Here is a 13,918-nt window from a genome sequence, read left to right as displayed (position 1 = left end):
TTCAAAGTAAACACATTTCGCTTCGGCTATTTTAGTTTTTAATTCGCTGGATATTGCTTTCAATTTGTTGAGATTTACAGCAATCGGGTTTTTCTTAAATGCACGATAAATTCTTTGTTTTCGCTGTGTCAACCTTTGAAGTTGTTTTGTAAACCAAGGCTTGCTTTTATTTCGTTTGGTAGTTAGGATCCAAGTAGGGACAAAGCGCTCTTGAAGTTCTAGTATCTTCCTCTTAAAAAATATCCAAAGGTCGCTTACAGTACAAGATTCAGCAAGTGTTTCAAAAACTATAAAGTACGAGTCTAGCGCGTTGCAAATCTCCGCTGTGTTGGCTTTCGCATAATTGTAAATACGTCTAGTACTGCTGTTGTCAATTTTTATGTGCCCTAGATTCATTTCACAAGCAACGATGTCATGATCGCTAATACCTGGTATTACTAGGGTAGATTGTAACAGGTCTGGTTCATTTGTGAGAAAAAGATCTAGAACGTGGTTTCCTCGAGTTGGCTGCAACACAGTCTGAGTGAGTGCAAACAAATTCATAAAATTAGACATAACTGCAGCGTGCCCTCGAGTTGCGCCAGAAAAAGCGCCTTGTTGGTTCCAGTCAAAATTAGGGAGATTGAAATCACCACCTATTACAATACAATCAGTTTTTATTGCTTCAGTCGTGGTTGTGAATTCTGATAATACCTCAACTGAACTTGCTGGTGGCCGGTAGAAAGAACATACTGATAAGGTTTTTCCATTACAAAGTCTCAATTGGCACCACACCGCCTCACACGAGCTTTCAACTTCTATTCTGCTTGAAGGAATATTTTGGTCGACCAAGATAAACACACCGCCGCCGTGACAATTTCTGTCTTTTCGATAACACGTAAAATGCTCGGGAAATACCTCGCTATCAGCTATATCCTCGTCCAGCCAGGATTCCGTCCCGATAACAACCGACGGTTTAACAGTTTGTATCAGGCTATTGAAATCTTCAATTTTGTTTTTGATGCTCCGGCAGGTAATTACAACAAAGGAAGCAGTTTTGGGCGAGCCAGTACTCGGTCACTTGAACTGGACTACTTGACTTGTATCATCGTCGAAAACATATTTAACATCATTTACATACAGAACATCATGCCTGAGTCTAACTCGTGTATCGTCAGTTTTGCATGATTTGGCAAATTCCCAGAGATGCTGTCGTTTTCTGCGCACTACGTCAGAGAAATCCTCCGATACGCTGATACGAGTTCCCTTCAAGTGTTTCGCATTTCCTAGGATAGTTTGCTTTTCTTTGAACGACGCGAAGTTAGCAATTATAGGTCGAGTTTTATCCGCCTGGAATTTGCCAATCCTGTGTTCTCTTTCGATTGTTGTAGGCTTTACGCCAAGTTTTGTCTCGCATATTTCCCGAACCAATGTTTCAGATACAGACCATGTTTCTTGCGCATTTGTATCCGCAACACCGTAAAACACTAGGTTGCATCGCCTACTACGGTTTTCAAGATCGTCAACCTTTGACATGAGCGAATGTGTGATACGCTGCTGGTTTTCGCAGCTCTTTCTACACTCATTCACTACTGACTCCAAGTTTGTCAGCGTTGCAACCTGTGCTTCCAACGATGAGAGCCGTTTTTTTACATCTTCCAAAACCACATTTTGCGTTACTTGATTGGCCTCAATGCCTTGAAGTTGGGCCTTAATTGCTTCTTGTCCATCAAAAATCATCTGTAAAGTTGGCCCGGGACCGGGGTTTAGCTCAACGTCCCCGCACAGCAAGAGCAGTAACAAGTAAAACGAAAGCCAGTCGGTCAACACTGTCAGAGGAGCCGCCACCTCTGCGTAGTTAGGAATGAATTCCCTGTAGAATCCAGTCAAACCCAGGAAGGACCTGACCTGTCGTTTTGTTGTCGGCCTTTGCGCCTCTTGGATCTTCGTCAGGATCTCCTGTCTAGGGGCTATTTGGCCTGATCCTAGTCTGTGGCCGAGAAAGCTGATTTCGTGAAATCCAATTTCACACTTTTTTGGCTTGACTGTGATCCCCGCATCGCGCAGCCTTCCGAATATAGCCTTTAGTGCATCTATGTGCTCCTCCCACGAGTCCGTTGCCACCAGAACATCATCGATATAGTGGTGTGCATTCGGTATGCCTCTTAGTAGGATCCGCATCAGCTTCGTGAAAGTCGCGGAAGCTGTCTTTAAGGGGAGACACTGCCTAGAAAAAAAAATTTCTGCAAAAAAAGTTGATTTTGAAAAATGACATCTTTACATCCACCAACATCTAGAGAGAATTCCCAAAAAGTTTCATTAATTTTCACTGTATAGTTAATTTTTTATAAATTATTTTCTGTCCACCAAAGCTATAAAAAAGGTAGGGTTTGGAGCACTTTGAACACATTTTTCTCCGTTCCACTTTTTGGTATAGATTCCATTTTAGTCAATCTATCGTTTGATAATGGCAAAACAGGAAAAGCTCATTCTCCCCTTTTCCTGACTGAAATTTAATAAGGAGTGCGGCTATGGAACTTTTTTGTCACTTTACGAATGTCTTTTGTAAAAAATGTTGACATTTTGTCGAAGGCACGGAAGACCAAAAAGTTTACCAGTTTTGCAGAAGAGAAAATTTATAAAAATTAATTACTTTTTAGAAAAAACGTTCCATAGCCGCACCCTCTAGGCATTCGGCCACATATCTAGCATATAAAAATCTTGAATATCGCAATAGTTTTCTGACGATAGATTAACTAAACAATGTAGGCGTGTTACTGATAGAAGCTACTCTTATTTCCTTCTCATTTAACCGGCAGACCTGAAATTTTGTTATACACCCTCTAGCATGACCACCAGCCTACACTGTAAATTTCATTAATTTTAAGACAAGGGTTCAAAAGTTGACCCCCCTAGGGGGTGTGCCCCCTTAAGCCGAACGGCATGAATCTGAAATGATACAGACCGCTCAAAGCTGAGAACGCTGTTTTATGCTTCGATGATTCTGTCATGGGGACCTGCCAATACTCTTTGGCTAAGTCTAACTTTGTGAAGAAACGTTTACATCCCACTTTAGCAAACGTGACATCTACCCTGGGAATGGGCTCGGCATCGGCTACCAACACGTCATTTAGCCGCCTAAAGTCAATGCAGAATCTGCTGGACCCATCCGACTTCTTCACTAATACTATAGGCGCGTTGAATGGTGATGTTGATCTCTCGATCCCTCCCAGCCGCAACATCTCTGTTATTTCCTTTTCCACTGTTTCGTGTACCTTTATCCGCAGAGGGTACTGTTTAACATGCACTGGTGCCTCAGTTGTCAGCTTCAGATCGCACTCAATCAAGTTTGTTTTTTCGGGTAGATCAGAGAAGATTTCTTCGAATTCTCCAATCAAAGTCGCAACTTGTTTCTTCTCCTCTGTACTCAGGGCCGTATTCACCAGTACGTCTTGCCCGTTTTGTTGTCGTGTCAGGGACAGAGTCGGGACATCGTCCATGGCGTGTTCCTCGTCGTTTTTGTTGTCATCGTCAGTTGCTGTTGCCGCGCTGCACCTCGGTGCCGCCGGGTCCATTTCGGTCCTCTCTTCATATTTTTTGAGCATATTTACATGGAAGGCTTTTCTCGTTCCGGCAATCTCCAGCTCATAGTCAACTTCATTTCTTCGTGCCGTGACGATGAAGGGACCCTTCCATTGCATGAGCAACTTGTTATTGTCGCTTGGAAGGAGGATTAGTGCTTTATCCCCTACCTTAATTTCTCGGTTGACTTTCTTCCGATCATAATACGCCTTGTATTTTACCTTGGCTTCATCCAAGCATTGGTGTGCCAGTTTGCAGGTCTCCTCCAGTTTGTCTCTCAGTTCCATGACGTAGCTGTACGACGTTTTTGTTTCCTCGTTCAACGCCTCGTTGGACCACACTTCTCTCAGTATAGTTAATGGCCCCCTTACCGTTCTCCCATATAACAACTCAAATGGAGAGAATCTCAAACTGGACTGGGGTACCTCCCGGTAAGCGAGCAACAGCGCTGGCAGGTACCGGTCCCAATCCTTGGGCCTCTCCTGACACATTCTACGTAGCATCAACTTTAAAGTTCCATTGAATTTCTCTACCAACCCGTTGCTCATGGGATGATAGGGAGTAGTCAAAAGGCGTCTCACTGACAGCAGGCGACCCACCTCCTTCATCAGGTCTGAAGTAAACGCGCTACCACGGTCACTAAGGACCTCTCTCGGTACGCCGTATCGCGTAAACATGTCAACTAAAGCTTCCGCTACTACCGGAGTCCCGATGGTTTTCAAGGCTACCGCGTCGGGGTATCGAGTAGCCACATCCACCATGGTTAAGATGTATCGGTTCCTCGAGTCTGATTTGGGAGCAATCAGACCAATGATGTCAATGGCCACCCTCTGAAAGGGAGTTACAATCGTCGGCATGGTACCTAAGGGGGCCTTGCCTACTCTCCCTTTGGGGACCGTCCGTTGACAAATGTCACACGACCGCACGTACCTCTTAATGTCGCTTTAAACACCCGGCCAAAAGAACTCTTCAGACACTAGTGCTATTGTGTTGCTCACGCCCTGGTGGCCTGACATTATTCCGTCATGTGCCATCCCGGTGCCAGTTCGCCGAAACGTTTTCGGGAGAACCAACTGGTCAGTTTTTCTTCCGGAACTGTATGTACAGCTCCTGTACAACAGCTCATTCCTAATGAAAAACTCATACTTCGTTCTGCCCCTGTGCTTCTTGGTTACTTTCCCAACGTCGTGGAAGCATTTCTTCAGGGTTTCGTCATTCTTCTGCTCCTGAATGAGCTCCTCTTTAGTTGTTTGAAGTAGTGGTATCTCAGGTACTCGCAGTTCGGGAGGCGATGGCGGGGGTCGACATGTAGGTTTCTTGGTCTGCAGAGCCCCCGCGGTGCCCATGAGCTCTTTATCGCCCCATTCGAGTAAAGATTCGTCAGCTGAGCATTCTAGAGACTCCACATGTGTCTCTTTCGCCAGGACGCCTTCCGTCCCGGTCTTCTGTTCATCGGCTGGCTCTGTCGCCGACATATGAGCTTCCCTCATTTTCACATTCAAACTCCAGTTTGGATCGGGGTCATTGGCATCTCGTACAAGCGGCACATTTCCCAACACCAGATCGTACAGAGGGTCGTTTACACACTTCGCTGTTAACTTTCCCGTGTAGTATGGTGTCCTAACCATAATCTCGGCCTCGGGAAGGTGCCTTACTGTTTTGTCCATTAGAAACACCGGGCTCAATATTCCCGTGTACGCTTCCTTCGGAACCAAGCTCTGGCGAACAACGACGGTGTTGCAGCCCGTGTCCCTGAGGACAGTTATTTTGTGGCCACCCATATCTCCCTCTACAACTGGCAGATTCTCCACTAGAAACTCGGGAGGATGTCCTACTGCCGAGTTGACAACCGGAATCTTGTCACCATTCTTGAGGGTAACAAAGCCATCTTCGGGCTCGGTCACCTCTCCGTTTCTTGACTTCGTCCAAAGACATGACGCCTGATGATTGTCGTTAGGCTTTGATCTGCAGCTATCTGCACGGTGTCCAGTTTTCCCGCATTGCCAGCAAGTAATTCTTTTGGAGGCCGGCGGACGTCCATGGCAGTTTTCCGCTTTGTGCCCAATTTTGTTGCATAAAAAGCAACGCAAAGCTTTCCTGCCCCCTCCTGTTTTAGACTTATCTGCTAACGCCACACTAGACTGCTTATTCGTCTCGTCGATTTTCGACTTACTCGTAGTAGGCTGGGCTTGAGCCTCTAGGAAAAGGTCCGCCTTTGACGCAACTTCTTGCAAGCTTTGGCATTCTCTCTCTCGGAGAAAAATAGTCAACTTGGTGGAGCAAGTGAGCAGAAACTGCTCGACCAAGACCTTGTCACGGAGGGCTTCAAACGTGTGTTGAATATTGGCCATCTCAACCCACCTGTCAAAATACCCAGCGAGACGGGCGGCAAACTGTCTCCTCGTCTCTCCCTCTTCGGGCTTTGCATCCCTAAACCGTTCTCTATACCCTTCTTTAGTGTAGCAAAACCTTTGAAGCAGTGCCAGCTTCACTCTCGCATAATCCAGTGCGTCTTCTGGCGACAACCGACCCACTACCGTCAATGCTTCACCAGTGAGGCACAAACTCAGAGTCGTTGCCCATTTTTGCTGAGGCCAACCCATTCCCGTTGCAGTACGTTCAAAGCGTAGCAAATATGCATCTAAGTCATCCCTTCCTTCTTCGAACTGAGGAATTAACTTATGAGGGCTAAAGTGTCGCGCCTCGCCGGTCGTCGCGGCCAAGTTAGTAGCCTCTCCTTCACCTATGCCTTGGATTGCATCCTGACGTGGCGCCCCTGCGCTTTGTACTGCCAACCGAAGTTGCAGAACGTCGCGTTCTTTGTCCGACCGGACACATTCCTCCTCGCGTTCCTGTCGCGCCCACGCTCTTTCTTCTCGTAGTCTAGCTTTTTCATCCTCCATCCATTTCTTCAACTCATCTCCCTGATAACCCAACTCCTTTCCCACCGCCATTAATTTCTCGTTCTCCATGCTAGTCTTTTTGACTCTAGCAATTCGTGTGTGTCCCGGACGAAGTGATTCAATTAAACTGATGATAAATGGGATCCTGGCAGGCTCGCCACAATTGTCACGTTCGCCCGGTCCGACACGCGAAATGATTGAGGCAAGACCAGGTGAGACAAAGGCATGTACAAACATAATAATATAATGAAAGGAAATCAGGAGGTAGTTATCAACAATAAAGAAAGAAAAGGAAAAGTTCAAAGCAGACCGGAGTCCCCGTGGTCAAGTCCCCACAAAAGTTAGACTCACGCCTGACGTGGCGGGGCTTCAGGAGCGTAGCGGGGCTCGTCGTGGCCTCAGGAGCGTGGCGGGGCTCGTCGTGGCCTCAGGAATCGGAGCGGGGCCGATTACGGTGAGGCTTCAGGAGCCGGAGCGTGGCCGGTTTCTGTGAAGCTTCAGTAGCCGGAGCGTTGCCGGCTTCAACAAGTGACGGGTCAGAACTCCCGCACCTGCCCGTCGTTTCTCGCGATCCTCTTCCTCTCTTCTTTTTCTTCTTTTCTTCCCAGCTCCACACCCGTGACAGGGACTCGGGACGGTTAATAAAGAGTCGGACAGTCCAGCAAAATCCGGGACAGTTGCTAACCCTAATTGATGCTGGCTGCCCCACAAAGCTAAATAGACGAAACCATGTGCACCGAGTGAGTAGGCTTGATTACCCTCAGGGCTGCAGAGTTGGTTTGCATGCATTTACTAGCTTCATTTTTTTTTATTGCAATCCTGGCATACCCCAGTAGACCCCTATCACTTGCACCAATCCAGGAGGTGTCCCCAAAACATCAGCGGTTGAGAACCACTGCTCTGTTTCACTCCTCAGTCAAGAGGTGGAGCGCCCGTGTGCTTGCCATGTCTTGACTGGGTGACCCGTGATTGCATGCTGGCAAAAGCACTTGTCTTTGGGCCTAATCTAGGCACCCACCCTACCCTGATGGTGGATGGAAAGTGGGAGGAATTAACAAAAACTACCGAGAGAGGTCTAGAAAATGGGCGGTTGCCGGTGCAGCAAAGCAGAAAACCCACAAATTAGGTCCCGAGCGCTGCGCCCTATTCGAAGGAAAGAGCCACAAATAGTCATCAATCATCACCTGCAAAGCTGCCACCTGCCTTGGGATGTTCTTAAAGGAGGAGCCACGTCGCATCTCGCCAGCCTGAATTTCAGCGGGTGCTCGTGGGGAGTCCACGTAAAGTTAGGAAACGTCCCGAAGAGCGGGCATGCGAGGCTCGCCTTGACCAAGTAGAGTGTGAAGGCTCGCTGGAAAAAAAGCCGTCACATGAATGTAGCGAATTTAGTAGGCATGGGCAAATAGAGGATTTAGGGTCCGAATCGAATTCGAAGCGAATAGTGATTTTGGCCGAATAAGTTCAAATTGAATAGTTTGAATAGTGCAAGCAACAAATACCACAAGATATGTTTAAACTATAGCTTTATATTTGCCCTTATTTTGTATTAGAAGTACTGTAGTTAATTTTAAGTGTATTGAGTTCGGGAGCACGAAATAGTCGGAAGCTTGCTCCACCTGGCCGGAAATCCAAGCCAGAGTAAGTCAAACCCGTTTATATCGAATTAAAAAAAAAGTCTACCAGTTCGATATAGCGGGTAATTCGATATAAAAGTTTTAATGAATTTGACTCTCAAAAATCCACTTTCTGCCGAAATATTACACAATGAAGTAATCTTGCATCTTCTGCTGCTTTTTCTTCATTGCATCCGCGATAACGATGTTTTTCTAGGCTATCGACGGACTCCAAAATGCTGAGGCCGTTGCCTTCTATATTCGGGCATTAGCGCCGAACTATGCCGAGAGCACGGAGCACGTCCGAGCAGGAGCATCTTCTCCTGTAGAGCGACGTTTTGCTCTGCAAGTTGGCTTTCCCCTAAAAGTGGCTGCGTTGGGGGAAGCCAGCTAACAGAGCAAGCTGGCTTTTTTTTTTGGGGGGGGGGGGGGGGGGGGGCGGCTGCGTCAATTGTTTGGAAGAAAAAATAATATTCTCTTTTGCGGACGGAGGGGGAAGAGGGAGCACGGAGCACCCTCCCTCCGCAAAAGATATTTTTTTTCTTTTCTTCCGAGCAATCGACGCGGCTGCCTTAAAGGCCGCTGTACAAACGGGACGTTCTGCAGGGAAGAACCTTCTCTCCCGAAGCTGGGGGACGGGGAGGGAGAGGGCCAGCATAGATGGAAAGAGCGTCTGGAGAATGGGATTAGTCTCGGGGCGAGCCATCCTCTCGAGAGGGAATGGGGACGGAACAAAGCTGCCGTGGGTGTTCCGGCTTCCAGGTGGAAGAAAGAAAAGCTTGTTAAACGGAACGGCGACCTCGGATGCAAGGACGGCCACGTCAGAGAATTTGAAGATAGCTGCTTGATTAGCCGGAGGACCCAGTGCGGTCTACTGGCTCTAGAAGGTGACTCGGATGAAGAAACTCGTTTTGCTCCAAAACTCTAAAAGCATTCTGGAACGTGAACTCTTGCCACAAATAAAAATAACACATGCATGAAACACTACGAAGGCACCTAAGCTTTCGCCTATGATGTGAGAATGCGTGAGCATTACAGGCACAGTTATGTTGGCGCAACTTGCAATAAAGAAAGAAAAAAAAAGTTATGTTGGCGCAACGGATATCGCGCTAGTTTCACGATCAAGAGGGCCTAGCTTCAAAACCGGGCAGGGGATGGTGTTTTTCTCGTGTTCTTTTTTATTTCGTTTATCTTTTTTTTGTTCCGTCACGTGACAAGAAAAATCACATGAACAGACATCTTTTTTGGCCACGTCACCAGAGATTTCTTTTCTTATTTCCCCTTTTCTTGTCTTTTTTTTTTTTTTGGTTTACGCTCCCTTTAGAAAACTTTTTGCACCTATTTCGCGTTACTTTGGCGTTAGCCAAACCATTTTATTTATGGCAGGGAATTCTGCCGTACGTATCCTACGTTACTATTACTAACCCTGGCTTGCAATTCGCATAGAGAATTTCGTCCGGCAACCAGTTTGGGAATGACGAGGCCAAATTTGTGCTATATATATATATATATATAGAAATGTAGGATACTCTCCTACATTGGGTGGGTTTTCCCAGAGCCTCCAGTTATTTTGGCCAAAATCACCCTGGAGGCGCTTCAGCAATGTTCACTCTGGTCGACACACGTGCTCTCTAAAAATGCCTGTCGTCTACCTTCCCAAAAGATACTTGAAGAGCCAATCATAGAGATCGACGGATAACGAGGCCGGAAGTATGCTTATACCTAAATATATATATATATATATATTTAGGTATAAGCATAATTCCGGCCTCGTTATCCGTTGATCTCTATGATTGGCTCTTCAAGTATCTTTTGGGAAGGTAGACGACAGGCATTTTTAGAGAGCACGTGTGTCGACCAGAGTGAACATTGCTGAAGCGCATCCAGTGTGATTTTGGCCGTAAATAACTGGAGGCTCCGGGCAAACCCACCCAATGTAGAAAAGTATCCTACATTTCTGGTTTCATAGAGAGCTATGAAGGCCAGAAGGGATGAATCCCAGATGAGTCAAACTACCGGCTTGCAGACGCAATCGTGTTGATAATAGCGCAAATGAGTTTGTATGACTCTCTCTGATGATGTGCAAAGGGTAAAGGCACGGAGTTAATATATGCTTTTGCCTAGTCACCTCGCGAACGGTTGCGTGGGTATTCGCTGCAGTGATTCATTTCGCTTTGTTTTATTACCGGGATTATATCTTGATTTCTGTGTTCCTAATTTCACAGACAGAACAAAATCGCTTTTCTCGTGTGGCGTCACGGTGGGGAGACAGAAATAAATTAGTGTACCGAAATTCGACGCTTGTGCTCGTTCTATAGCGCTTCTAAAAACCGTGCGATCACGGCTGTGCAACGTCACCATTTCATAAACTGCCGTTTTTTGTACTCGTATTGCATCCTGAGGGAACGACTATGGCTGGGTAAACAGGAATAGGGAGAATGGGTGCTTGTGATTTGGTTGAAGTTCAAATCAACAAATCGAGCTTCAACGAATGCGACAGTATTGCATTCACCCAACCAGCTATATGAGTTTTCAGATGGAGTATTAGCGTCTCCAGCTCGACGCTCGCCCTCCCGCGGCGGAAACGGGAAGCGCTCTAGTGAGGGTCCCCCGATTCTCCTGCTCAGCGGGCATGGTGGAACTGCTCGCGATCACAGCTTGCAAATTGTCATTTCTGAATGCAAACAACACTCTTCACTGTCCTAACGTAGTGCTGAAGCCGGCACGGGATTGTACTTTACTGGAGAGTTTTAGTGTTGCTCGTAGAAGCAAACGCAAGCAGTATGTGGTTGCGTTAGAGTTGCGTGCCCCACGCTGTGTGTGCGTCTCATCACCATGCGCCATCCAAGACCACAGTTTTGGACTCCGCGCACGCGCAGTGTGGAACACGCAAAGCTAACGTAAACACAGCGCTTGCGTTTGCTCGTATATGCAATACTAAAACTTACTACTGTTTGACCGGCTTCCAACGCCAACGAAACACGTGGTGCTGCAGTGAACAGAGGTGCAAGCAGGTAGGTGTTCGTTCGAACTGAAAAGGCTGAGATTGTCAAGACGACGGAGCGTAAAAATGAAAGTACCTAAACGTTATGAAAAAATTGATAATTAAAAAAAAATTCATTTATTTTTGGGGGGCATTTTGTCTTGTTGAATATTGGCGCCGAGTTTGGACTTTTGCCCAGTGTCAAAACTCACGACTTTGATAGCAAAATATATTTTACCCACAATTAATGTAATTTTACATGGATTTCTCACATTAGCTAGAATATTTTTATTGACTTTAGATTCTTTTTTTATTACTTAATAATTAAATGCTACAATTGGCACCAGTGATGATTATTAGCCCACTTTTGTTTGTCATATGTATTCGCGCATTTGAAATTATATCATAAGCAACAATTACATTAAAGCTCTTAATTTTAATATTAATATTATACAAATTGCGGCAATTTATGCCAAGATCTCAAAAAAAAAAAAACAACGCCATTTAACCATAATAGTCTTTGCAGAAAGGTATAGATATATTCTTTTTAGTATATGAAAAAACTCTGACATCGTTATCAAGATAGACAAACAGTCAAACACTGGGTGTAATATAAAGTCATATGCGTCACGCGTTGCTATAAAAACACACACACACACACATTTCAGCTGTCTGACATGGATTTGATCTTTGGGTTGTTGCAGTGAGGACAGCGTTTGTTACCTTATACGTGTTGTGGACATATTGTAAAAATTGGAATTATTTTCTTATTCTTCTGCTGGGAATAATGTTAAACCAATTAATCATCTACATACCCAAAACCCATTAAAAGGCCCGCAGTTTATAATTTCCCGTGACAATTATCTGAGCGAGCAAAGGCAGCGAGAACGCGCAAATATAAGCACTGATGTTTCCAACAACTACAAATATCAGCCTGGATCGAACATGTATGTCACAAAATAAAGTTTTCGCGAACAACGTCTCTAACTAAGTAATTACGATGTGAGACACATCTGGAGTTATGAAAGGATCCGAAATTAAGACCTATTTTAAGAAATTAAACCCAAAATAGAGATTAGTTTCCGTTTAGCTCCAGAATTAAAATGCACATCCTTGCGTAAATATTACACTAAACACCATTCTTTTTTTTCAGGGTAAGAAGGTGACCTGCGCTCATAACAGCCTAGCTTCCTCGCATTGCCAGAAATAATTTGTGTCGGTCAGTGAAGCCAACACACTGGACAGGCTCAACAGCGGCACGCATCTCCGACCCTCACTGTAACCGCCATTTTGGAAAATTAGTGGAACGGTCGATACCTTCCAAGTATGCGATTCGTGTTCTGCCAGTGGTACCTCAGCTAGACTAAAAAACAAAATCCACGTTAAAAAAAAAAAGAAAAAAAACAAAAAAAAAAAAACTACGGTGATTTGAGTTGCTTCAGCGCCGAATCATGTTTCACGTAAGCGTAATCTTGGGTTTGATACACGACGAGGGGTCTTGAATCATAAAAATATTTTGATTTCGATTATTTGCAGTACTAAAAATTTGAAAGCCAAGCAGTGAAGAAAATGGTGTTCTGATAAATATTATATACATTTTATTTTACACTGTTTGAATACGCTGCCGTCGTTATGTCCTTAAATTATTGGCTAGCTTGTGGTGGACAGGGAGGTCTTGCAGGACCATATGATAGGACCTACACTAAACCTGCCGCGCTTGGAAAAATGCTAGTCCAATGCATACAAGCTTGTTCAAGGCGGACGGAGCGTTGCGCATCCGGCAAAGCTAATTCGGTCGCTGCCCGCGGCGGTTTTTTTTTTTTTTTGAAGCAGCGAAATAATTTTTAGTCAAGCAGTAGGCCCCCTTTTCGGCGGGTTAAGCCGGATTAACGGAGGCGTCTCCTAATCCATTCTCCGTGTTGGCTCCCCGGGGGTGGGTGGTAAACAGGTGGCGGAAGGCGGTGAAGGGAGGAAAGGAGGGCAGGAGAGAAGGAGACGTGAAAAAGTGGAAAGCGCGAACTGTACGGCGGCCATTTAAAAAAAAAAAAAAAAAGGTTAGCCTGCTTTGCAAGCTGGCTTTCCCCCAATGCGGCCGCTCGCGTTGGGGGAAAGCCAGCTTGCAGAGCAAAACGGTGCTCTTGGCAGTTCGATATATCGGTAGCGGCTGCTATTTTTGTTAGATGCAACCAGTCATGGGTAAGTTACTTTTAAAAAGTAATTCGTTACAGTTACAGTTACTTTCACAAAAAAGTAACGAAGTTACCGTTAGAGTTACCGCAACAAAAAAGTACTCGTTACAGTTACAGTTACTTTCAAAAAGTAACGACGTTACTTTTCAGTTACTTTTCTATAACACAAAAATGAAGGAAAAAGTAATGTTTGAAAGAAAAAAATATAGACACGAATCAGTCGGGCCTTCACCATAGCGGTAAATTCAAACTTAATAATTTAGCTGGAAAATTATTCAATATTATGAAAAGAATAAAGACAAAAATTGAACTGGATGTGTTTTCTCAGATTTGAACACGAAGACTTGTTGTCGGAGTACTCCTTGTTGCAAAGTTTGCTTACTGCGGTCAAATAGTTAGCAACCAATTTCACCACAGAAAAATACTCTGTACGCCGGCCATGCTTGTTCTTTGTTCTGTTCTCATCAACATCCCTATCCTTGTAGCACTAGCACATTGCTGGCTCGTTGACGGTTGCGCTGTGTTCGTGGACTCCTTTGATATATTTCAGTTCGTACCCGGAAAAACCAGAAACAAGCCCTGCGCAAACAACAGTAAATTTTGCCTCCACCGTTGAAACCACGCAGGAGTAGTGGCGCAAATCAAAATACGAAACATGCGCAGTGCGGA

General features: G+C 45.2%; 1 protein-coding gene across 2 annotated transcripts in view; it reads left to right on the top strand.

The window, feature by feature from the left end:
• Positions 1–13,918, top strand: part of LOC8025408 (dedicator of cytokinesis protein 7) — a 278,454-nt gene that overhangs the window by 136,616 nt on the left and 127,920 nt on the right. The window lies entirely within an intron of this gene.

This window comes from Ixodes scapularis, unplaced genomic scaffold (assembly GCF_016920785.2).
Source record: "Ixodes scapularis isolate PalLabHiFi unplaced genomic scaffold, ASM1692078v2 PGA_scaffold12__126_contigs__length_90152505, whole genome shotgun sequence".
In the NCBI taxonomy this organism is placed as follows: domain Eukaryota; kingdom Metazoa; phylum Arthropoda; class Arachnida; order Ixodida; family Ixodidae; genus Ixodes; species Ixodes scapularis.
This window is presented reverse-complemented; position numbering and strand designations above follow the sequence as displayed.